Below are 9,986 nucleotides of genomic sequence, written 5' to 3' on the forward strand. Positions count from 1 at the left end.
AGAGCAATTTGCATAAGAATTGTAAGCAGAGGCCCACTCAAATTAGGCATTAATTAATGAGCACCTAAAGCCTTCTGCTGAATGCATCCTGAGGCAAGGTAATACTGGGAGTGCTCAAGTATATGTGAGGGAAAGAGTGGGTGAGCATATCAAATCAAAGAGCAATGCTTAATTCTTCTCCAATATTTATTTTAGCCCTTGAGACCACAAGAGAACTGCAGATTTTTGCCCCTGTTTAGAGGATGGCAAGAGCTGCCCCTGTAGCAGAAGTGGGTTAAAAGGAAGGCTCTTCCACATACACCTGAATTCATCCAGCAAATCCCGGGCTATGTTGAGCTCGGGGTGCTGGACTCTGGTTGAGGAGCGATAGCTCTGCAGAGCTGCAGCCCAGCTGTCCCCCTCTGAGCAGGGAAAGGCTGTCCCAGCCCTGCAGCCTGGGATGGTGCTGGGGTGGGTGTTTAGGGTCTGGGATGTGGATGACATACTGATGCCCAGGTCAGGCTGGCAGTACCTCAGAGATGTGGTGGAGGAGGTGGCTTTCTGCCTCCTGATGGGGGGCATTTACGTCCTCAGTGGGAAAACAGAGATTGCTCATATAACAGGAGAGTGGGCTTTGGACTTGAAGGAAGCTCAAGGTTGAGTCTGGGGACTTTTGGAATCTGAAGTGACTGTTTTTGTTGTGATGTTGGATGCATACATCTAACACGGTGAAAAAGGTCTCCTAAGGAAACTGGCTTTTAACTTTACTGGGTAACAGCCATGCTCCGGACATGCCTGCTGCCCCCCAGAGCTGTTATAGCCAAAGCTTTTTTTTTAAAAAAGGACGTTTTGGCTCTGGCTCTCTCCTCTTTTTTTCTAGACCAGAAAAGTATTTAGCAGCTCTTCCTTAAGCATTTAACTGGGAGCTCTCAGCTGCTGAGTGTTTCAAATCAGCTCAGAAATTCTGATAAAGGGAAAACACTCCTTTGGGAGGGCTCTTGGGAGAGACGTCAGGGCGAGCAGATGGGAGACCTGCTTGGTACTGCTTTACAGGTATGTAAAGTGTCTCTTTGCACCAGAGATTTATTATTATACAAGAAAACAAATGCTGGTATTAATCAGAATGGAGGGTTGTTGGTGTCTTTGACTTAACTCAGTTGTGAAGCTGTCTTGAGCACAAAGCTTGTAACCCAGTAGCTTTGGGAAGGTCCAGCCTGGCCTTGCTTCTTCCTTTTGTAAGCACCAAGAGCTTAGGAACGGCATCATTGTCCCCTTGAGCTGGAAGCCACATGAGCCACCTGCTTGCACTCCTGCAACCTGGGAGTGGTTTGCTATTGACTTATTTCGTAACAAGATTCCTGGCTAGATGTATGTATCCTATGAGCTAACAGGGGCCAATAGGTACTTAAGATCAATTGAAGTACCCAGTCGGTTTGTTAAAATAACAAACTGGAGCCAGGTTTATGAGCTATAAAGAAAGGAATTGAAACTGTTATGCTTTTAAACTCCATTGTATCAATTGCTGCAACATCTCAGGTAGCTGTAGGACTCATAAAAAAACCAAAAACCACATGCTGCCCTTTTGGGGTCTTCTGGAAACTGTCGCGTGGCTCTTGGCAGAGAGCGCCTGTCCTGGTTGCCCGCCTGGCTCGCTGCCTGGCTGGGATGGAACGTGGCTGATGCAGCCTGGCTGTGTGTGCTGCCCTGGGGGAGAACAGGAGGGTTCAGCTTCTGGGACTGTAGTGGAGCCCAGGCTGAGGGTTTGGCACTTAGTTTGCTCTGAAGGAATGCATTTAACTTGCTGCTAAGATGCTTCTACTGTCGTTGCTCCACGGAGCCCTGCGTGCTGCTGTGTTATATTTGGTATTGCTAACTGCCTCCCTATACATCTGCCCTGGGAGAGTGGCTGGAGCCTGGTACCCAGGGAAAGACTGTAGCAAAGGGGGGGCCATTAGCTTGTATATACTTGTGTGTGCATATATAAAATATATAAGTTAAAAATAATATATATTCTGCCTTACATATACACAAGCTATAATATATATAATATATAGCTATTAATATATATCTCTGTATGCGTATACATATATAAAAATCTCCTCTAGTTTTTACTGTCCTGACATGTCTCACCTACAAACTTTGTCTTGCTTCCAAATGACTTTCTAGGCCACTTACAGCTACAGCGAGCAGTACAGATCCCTGGGTACATCTGTCCTTTGTGGAAAAACTGAGGCTTATTCCTATCTTCATGGGTTTTGTTTTTTTTATCCCTTTAGTTATTAATGCATTAAAGGATCCTCTGTCTTACCCTGTGACATTCTAGCAGCTTTAAGTGCCTTGGAGAGGGGCCACTTTTTTTTTTTAAATCTGATTGTTCAGAAACTCCTCTACTTTAATATAGCCCATTAGTTTATAGGGAGATGACAGAGGAAGGGGGGCCATGTTGATAGCAGAGACTTGCTGGTTTCCCATTTTGTCTGTAACACATTACTGCGTTGTAACTGCATCTCACTGAAGGTAATTACCACAGAAAAGTCATCAGCTCTTTCTCAAGAGACCCCCTTTCACAGGTGCATGCAGTGGGAGCCAAATGCCGGGTCCCATGTGATGTGTGCTCAAGAGAGCCCTGAGACACTGCTCCAAAATCAGGTGTCTCAATTATTCATTAGTTAATGGTTCCTTGGGGATGTAAGGAAGGCTGGGAATCAGGAGCCTGTCTAAAAAGACAAGACCAAAAATACAAAGGGTTTATATTATTTACAATAACAGAAGTCCTGGAGATGGTCTGTGTGAACCTGGTTTCAAGGAGGGCCACAATCTTAAATCCTCCCCTGTGGTGAGTGGACTGACTCAAGGAGCGACCAAAAAAACTCAGTCAGCTGAACCCCCAAACTTGTGGTATGGGGCGAGGAAGGGTGAGCAGGGAGTCCCTGGGAAGCGACCTTCCTGGGACTGCCAAGCTGCTGGTGGAGCTCTAGGAGACAGACTGGTGATGAATGGTGCCTGTACTGGGGTAACTGGAGTTACTCATGCACTGAGATGTATAGCGCAATGCCACACACTCTCCTTAAATGTGTGTTAGCCCAGCCAGATCCCAGCTCCCAGCGCCCTGCTTGTAGGTGCTTGCCCGTGTTAATAGTGTTGCAAAACTGCCCTGACGCCTGTCATTTGGAACAAATATCCTACATTAAGTGTATCATCGTGTCTCCTGAAGCCACTGCAGTGAGCCCTCTCCTTCCATATACTTCAGGACATACAAGCTCAGCTGTTTGTGAGTGTTGTGCCTTCCTGCCTGCCCCTGCCCAGACTTTGTCCCAGGCACTCTGTTGTGTGACTGCTACAGCACAGGGTAGAGATGCTGTCGGTCGAAGTATTCAAAACAAAATTGCGTGGAATATTTAACAAGCTTTTTTTCCAACAAGTTTTCTCCACTTTACTGCAGGGCTCTTAATTTGACGAATTACTGTAAGACATGCTAATGTACCAGCAAAGACAGCAGGCAAAGATCTGTCTGCTGATCCCAGACACAACAGATTTCAACTGTGGTGCTGATGCCACTAAAAATTGCCGTAAAGATAACAGCAGTATCTGTGCTTGCCTCAGAAGAAGATGCTTGTGGCTTTTCATTTCTCTTCTCCCTCTGTGATGGGATTTTGACCAATTGTCTTTGTGGGACAGGAACAGGCTGGTGGGAATCTGATCCCAAGTACACCGGACAGAGGTGTGTCCTACCAGCCCGTACACCTCGAGACCCCAGCATGGGCCCCTGGCAGGGGTCTTTCACTCCTGAAGAGATCAGGGATGGGAGATGTTTTTGTGTGTTTCTAGCTCAGTGCAATACAGGCTTTGCAGTGCATTTTACTGAAAGTGTAGCAAAAAAAAAGGCTCAGACCATCTGTGGCTCCACCACAGAGCTGATGTCAGGCCAGAGGTGACAGACGTAGAGCTATTTTGCTCCAACTATACTTTCTTTTCCTAGTCTGGTTTTTACCAGTACATTATCAGTCCTTGAGTGGTGAGACTATTCACCTTCAGAGGGTTATTTTTAAAAGATGTGGAGGGTGAACCCCATCCTGGAGCCTGCTGCATGCATGATCCTTCTGCACTGGTTGCCCAAGAAGTGCACTCTCCCTCCTGCGAGGGCTCTGGTCCTGTACCAAGGAGCTGTGTCTGCCCAGTGGGTGCTAGAGCTGGAGGAAAGAAGCTCCCAGCTCCTACATCTGCAATTCAACCCCAGAGAAAGACCTAGATTTGAAAACAAATCAGAAAGCCCCGTGCTCCTGTTACTGGGCTTGGAAGAGGACAGGTTAAAGTGCCTGGTGGGAAGATGCTACCTTGGTCCTGATGTATTTGACTGGGTAGCTCATTGGCTCAGGCTTTCCACGTATAACCTACATAAATAGTCTGTTGCTGGGATAAAGGAAACTCTTACTGCGTTTCTAGAAGTAGCTCTCCTGTGGTCATTGCACAGTGATGTGTTGGTACTTTCACAGCATACAATAACAACCACAGTTTGCATATTGAGAAGCAACTTTACAACTTTGCTGTCTGCTTGAACTTGCCCACAGCAGGCTCTCAAATGATGCATATTGAAATGGAGCCACCTTGAGATGCCTGTGCCTAGAGAGAGACCTCCAACCAGAGAGGACAAGATTGCTCTGTTGCTATTTTGAAAGATAAATGACCTGACTGCGAGTGGCTGTCTGCCCATACAAGGAGCATTTAGTCATTTGGCATAAAGCAGAATATCTAAACCATTAAGGTGTGTGGGCTTTGCAGTGCATAAATAAGTTACAAATTAGGGATTCTGAGTGGCTGCTTGCCCCTTGTGTGCAGTGCTCCAAGTGATTACTGTTCTCCTCTTTGTCTAATCAAAGATCCTCAGCTCAGAGCAGGTTTCTAATTTAAACACTTGAGTATAACATATCTCACTAAATTAAATAACCTTTACCCAGACAAATCATTGCAGAAATTTGTGTCTTGTGCACAACTGATTCTACCCACACCTTACATATGAGGGCTTTTTTTCCCTTGTCTCTGTAATACAGCTTCTTCTGAAGGGTAAAAGATTCCTAGTACAAACATGAACAACCTTGTATCTTCAAACAACTCATTTTAAGACATCTACTAGAAAATGCAGAAAGCACCCTGTAACTGTAGACCTGATGTCTTGGTTTATAGGATCTCAGGCTCCCCAAGCTAAAATTGGAGTTACTCTGGGGCAGGATTTGCAATAGGGCATATTTACTCGGGGGCCTCAAACACGTGACACCCCTGGTGCATCTTGCAGCTTCTGTCTGTATTGCAATATTGGTGTAACTGTCTAAATAAAGCAAATATCATAACACTGCTCCATAAAGGGTACCTCCCTGGATAAACACATCTTTATGTAAATAATTGGCAAGCAAAGTCATTAGATGGGTCATCACCCGGAGCGTACCTCTAGAGACTTAACAGCACATATATCTTCCCTGCACTGCCGCTGGGTCTCAGCTTTTGGCAGTGCTGTCTGCAGGGTTGAACACTGACTTTAAGTCTGTCTGATGAAGAAGCCATGCTACAGCTGGCTCTGTTCCAAATTGGAAATTACTTTGGTTCTGTATATAGTAACAAAGATATTTAAGGTATCCAAGGCCCATGAAAGCCTATAAATACTAGCTCCTGTGTCTGACCTAATGAAAGAGGGAGTGTGCCATGCTTGATAAATGGTGTCGCCTGGCAAAAGGTACATCCTGGGGGTGAGGGATGCAAATAGAGCATCCTTGTAAGTAGAGGGAGACACTTAACATGGCTACATGTGTGCAGGGGGAGAAGATTGCCCTTGCCTACATAGTGGATGAAGTGAATTAACTTAGAGCCTGACGTAAGTGTGTGCTCGGGCTCTAACTCACAAAAAAGGTAGCTTTGTAGGGTTTCTTTTTCCCTCTGCCAGAGGCAGAGACATCTCAATCAGCTGTAAAGCAGCAGCTGAGCTGCCGCGGCGTGCAGATGAGCACATTAAAGCACAGCCAATGCAAGTTGGCTCAATTTGCTGAGCTGGGAGCTGTGGCTACTTGATTGATGCCTGAGATGTACTGCAGCAGTTGTGGGTGTGGGGAGCAGGCCACAGTCACTGCATTTGTTCCCAAATAATCTGTTTCCATGGGTAAATCAGAGCTAGGTGTGCATGTACAAGCATTTAGAGCTACAAACACAGGCTTCTGGCTCAAGCTGTAGCCATACCCTCATGCTGCCTTGATTCTGTTCATGTCTTGATGCTTGCTGCAGCTAGAAGATAAGATAGGTTTTATAGGTGGAGGTTATCAGTTAACTGGCTTATTCTAACAGGATAGTGAAGCAGACCTTTATATGCATGAAAATATTCAAATATGTGGTTTTAAAAGATCCACGAAATTGCAACTTAAAAGGGATTCTTGGGATGGGGTTAATGGCAGATGGGACCTTCTGGGACCCTGTGTAGACGGGGTCAGCGCTGTGCTTTGCCATGGAGGGTCTCTCATTGCCTTTTCTGAATCATTTCTGGCTTTTTACGGAGCTCAGCTGCTTATCATCTTGGGAAGAGTTACATCTTCCATTCTGCTGGGTTTTTTTGTCATGTTTCCCTATGGAGAGTGGTGCTGTCTTGCCAGTTCTACCATGCACAGGGATGGTGGTTAGGCAAAACCTCTCCATGCCTGCCCAGCTTTGCTGTGGGTAAAACCCTGTGGGCAGCCAGGGGCTCCTGTACAGAGGAGCTGGACCTTCCTTTGGGTATGATGGAAGAGTTCAACGGCATCTGTGTTAAGAAACACCCATATTTTGTGTACAGTTCATCACAGACCAGCGCCAGTCTGGTTTTATCTATGATTTGATAATCTTTCTGTCTGTTAGCATGCACAAAGCTGGGGTGAGCACCTCCAGTGTGTGCATGTCTTGGCCTGTGGCAAGGAGCGGGATCATTACAGCAGCACCATGGTCTCAAGAAGCACCATCCATCAGTAAGGTGGTAGCAGCAATCGATCTGGAGCTGACACAGTCAGGTGAAGAGCTGCAAATTAGATCTCCTTCTCAATAAGCAGTTCATTTACAAAGCATTTTCTTTCCTTTTTTTTTTTTTTTCCTAAGTGATCAACAACTCATCACTTCTGGATGTGTATCCATCAGACTGGAATTGTTCCTGCCTTCTGGTTTTGATCTAAAACATGCGCTAATGAATAAGAGAAATATTTTTAAGGACAAGAGGATGGTGGATGCCATATTTCTGGTGTAAACTTTGAATAAGGAGGCATGTGCTAAAACTCATACAAATTTTGTGAGCATCTCTCAGAAATGCCAATCTTTCCTTGGCATATGAATAATCCTTAATAATGAATAAAGCTGTTGATGTCCCAAAACAAATGTGAGGCAATAGTTTGCCAAAGGAGCAGATGCTGTGTTGCATCCCATTGTATGGTTAAAACTCCCAGAAATGGCTTCTCGGTAAAAATTTTGCTTTTCCACTAAATGATACTTCCCAGAGTTGTTTCATTCTGCAAGTTTCTAGGTCCTCAGAAAAAGCAGAGAGTAATAGAAGATTATACTTTCTGGCTGTGAAATTAAAATGTTCTGACATTTTTCTTTTTTTTTTTTACAGGGGAAAACAATTTTTTTCTTTAGCTTCCTTTAATCATTAAATAAATTTCAATTGAAATTTAGGCATTTTCTTTTATTTTTTCCTTCACTTTTTCCATTCCACCCAGGCTATTAACCCCCCACCAACATTATTGTAGGAGATACCTGCATTTTAGTGCAAAATTGCCCTGGGAGAGACTCCACCTGGTCATTCCTGTTCTTGTTGCCTGGGATCAGAAGGCAAAATCCCTCAAGTGTGTTGTGTAGTAACAGATCAACCTTTGTAGCCTGCTGGCCACGCCAAACTGTTCCCTGTGAGCCAGGTCATGGTCTAACCTTCAAACCTGCCACCTTCCCTGGGGAAGTCCAACATCACCGCTGCTGTTGTAAACTTCTCGAACAGAGGTGTAACCTGCTTTGTTTGCAGTCATAGTGGGAGCAAGCGGCTGCTGTTCTAGCATGGCAACACTTTATTTTCACTTTGCAATGGCATAAACAAAATAAAAAATCTCCCATGACAGATGATGGTGTGTGCAAAGTAGCATCAAAAGGAAATAATTACTCATTTTTGCGCTGGCTAATACTTTTTTACTGCTGCTTTGCAAACTTGTGTTGGTCAGTCTGTATCCCAGTGTTGTCTCCACTTTCCATGCAAACACTAAAGCCCATGGGCAGAGATTGCAGTGGGCAGAACAGTGTTTAGCATAACACACTGCTTGAGATGCCTGGATTAGCCCGGTCCAGGCACGGTGCTCATGGCTTGGCTGCGACACCCTTGAAATCCTACCAGGCTGCTTGAGGTCTGAGTTTGCGGCTCTTCGTGGTGCGTCGTGTGTCAAAGAAGGATGGGGTTTCATTTCTTCTGAAAGTGTTATGAAAGATGTGGGAAGTGCCTGCCTCACCTGGCTGGGGTGCTCTGATCAGCAAGCCAGCCGCTACTCTTTGCTGTGATCTGATTCACGCCCGCTGTTTCTCAGATGCTGAATTGCACCCGTGGGCTTGGCAATAGCTGTGTGTTTTTTAACCCTGATAATATAAGTGAAATTAGCACTGTTAATAGGCTTATTATCTGGTCCTTTTAATACATTTTGCTTTCTAAATGGCAAGTAGGACTCTACTGTGTTACACAGACATGGTACAAGTTCATCCAAAAGAAATGACCAATAACTCATCTCTAATTGCAGCGAGCTCAGGAGAGTACAAAGCACATTACCAGATACTATCTGAAACCGCATTGCAGAGCTGCTCAGGTCCCTATCAAAACAGTTTAGCTGAAAACTGTGGAGGTTTGTCCCGCCAGTGCCACTGTCGGATGCAATTGCTTTTTACAGAGAGGGCTTGCAAAGTGACTGCTCATCACTATTCTCTTCAGTGTCAGTTGTAACCTGTCAGGCATTGAAATAAAACAAGCTGTTGGCACTGTAATATATACTTATGCCACCTTTTGTGCATATCACGTATTCTGTAGATCACATGAGTCTACATAATCAATTTACTCACTGCAAAAAGCTGTAACTTGCAGGTCTGACATGGCTAAAATATTAAAACTCCCTAGAGAGGCACTCCCAACCATCTAGACAGCCAGATACCTGCAGATTTCACCCATTATTCATCAAGATGATGGGTTTCCTTTGACGTTGCAGGTACAGCCCAGGGCTGTGGCATTCAAACGGTTTACATCTCTTTTTGCAATATGAAATCCAGTGTGTTAGATGATTTTCTCAGGAATTAAATCAGGGGAAAAATGGTATAAACACACTGGCCAAAGATGCTATAGGGGTACCTGAACCTCCTTATTTGCTACTGATTGACAGTCAGGAGTCTGTTCGCTGTCATTTTAAATACAAAGTTTCCCTGTGGAGGCCTGCAGGGCTCCAGCTGGCAGCAGTGCTTTATGGTGGGGAAGGAGAGGCAGTGGGAAGCAGAGGCAGATGTCCCAGTTAGGACTGGGGAGCGGGGAGACTGAAGTTACAGCTCCAGGCTGGGTGTGTTGCTGGCGGAAGATGAGATGAAGGAATTGGAGATGGAGGAGGCTTTTTGGTAATGACAGTAGCTTGAGGCACCTCCCATCAGGTGTATTGGCCACCACCTCACTGGTTATGTCCCAACAAAGCAGATGTGAGAGTCTCTGCTAATTGCTGGAACTTCTGAAACTTAGATATGTGTGTGTGTTTGTTTTCTCAACCTGTTAAAAGGGCTGCAGAGCTTTGCTGTCTCATGATGCTAAAATGCAGTTGTATTCCCCCAACCTTGGAAATCCCCATGTCTTGACTCTCCAGGAGCTCTGGGAAGCAATCCCTTCAGACCTCGACAAGAAGGGCTCCCCAGAACGTGCTTTCTCTGGTGCACGCGTGCTGCTCTGAGCAGCTCCACAAGCTGGAAGAAAGACGTTGCAGCTGAAATATCGAAGTGACAAA

Source organism: Strix aluco, chromosome 11, assembly GCF_031877795.1.
Source record: "Strix aluco isolate bStrAlu1 chromosome 11, bStrAlu1.hap1, whole genome shotgun sequence".
Classification (NCBI taxonomy): domain Eukaryota; kingdom Metazoa; phylum Chordata; class Aves; order Strigiformes; family Strigidae; genus Strix; species Strix aluco.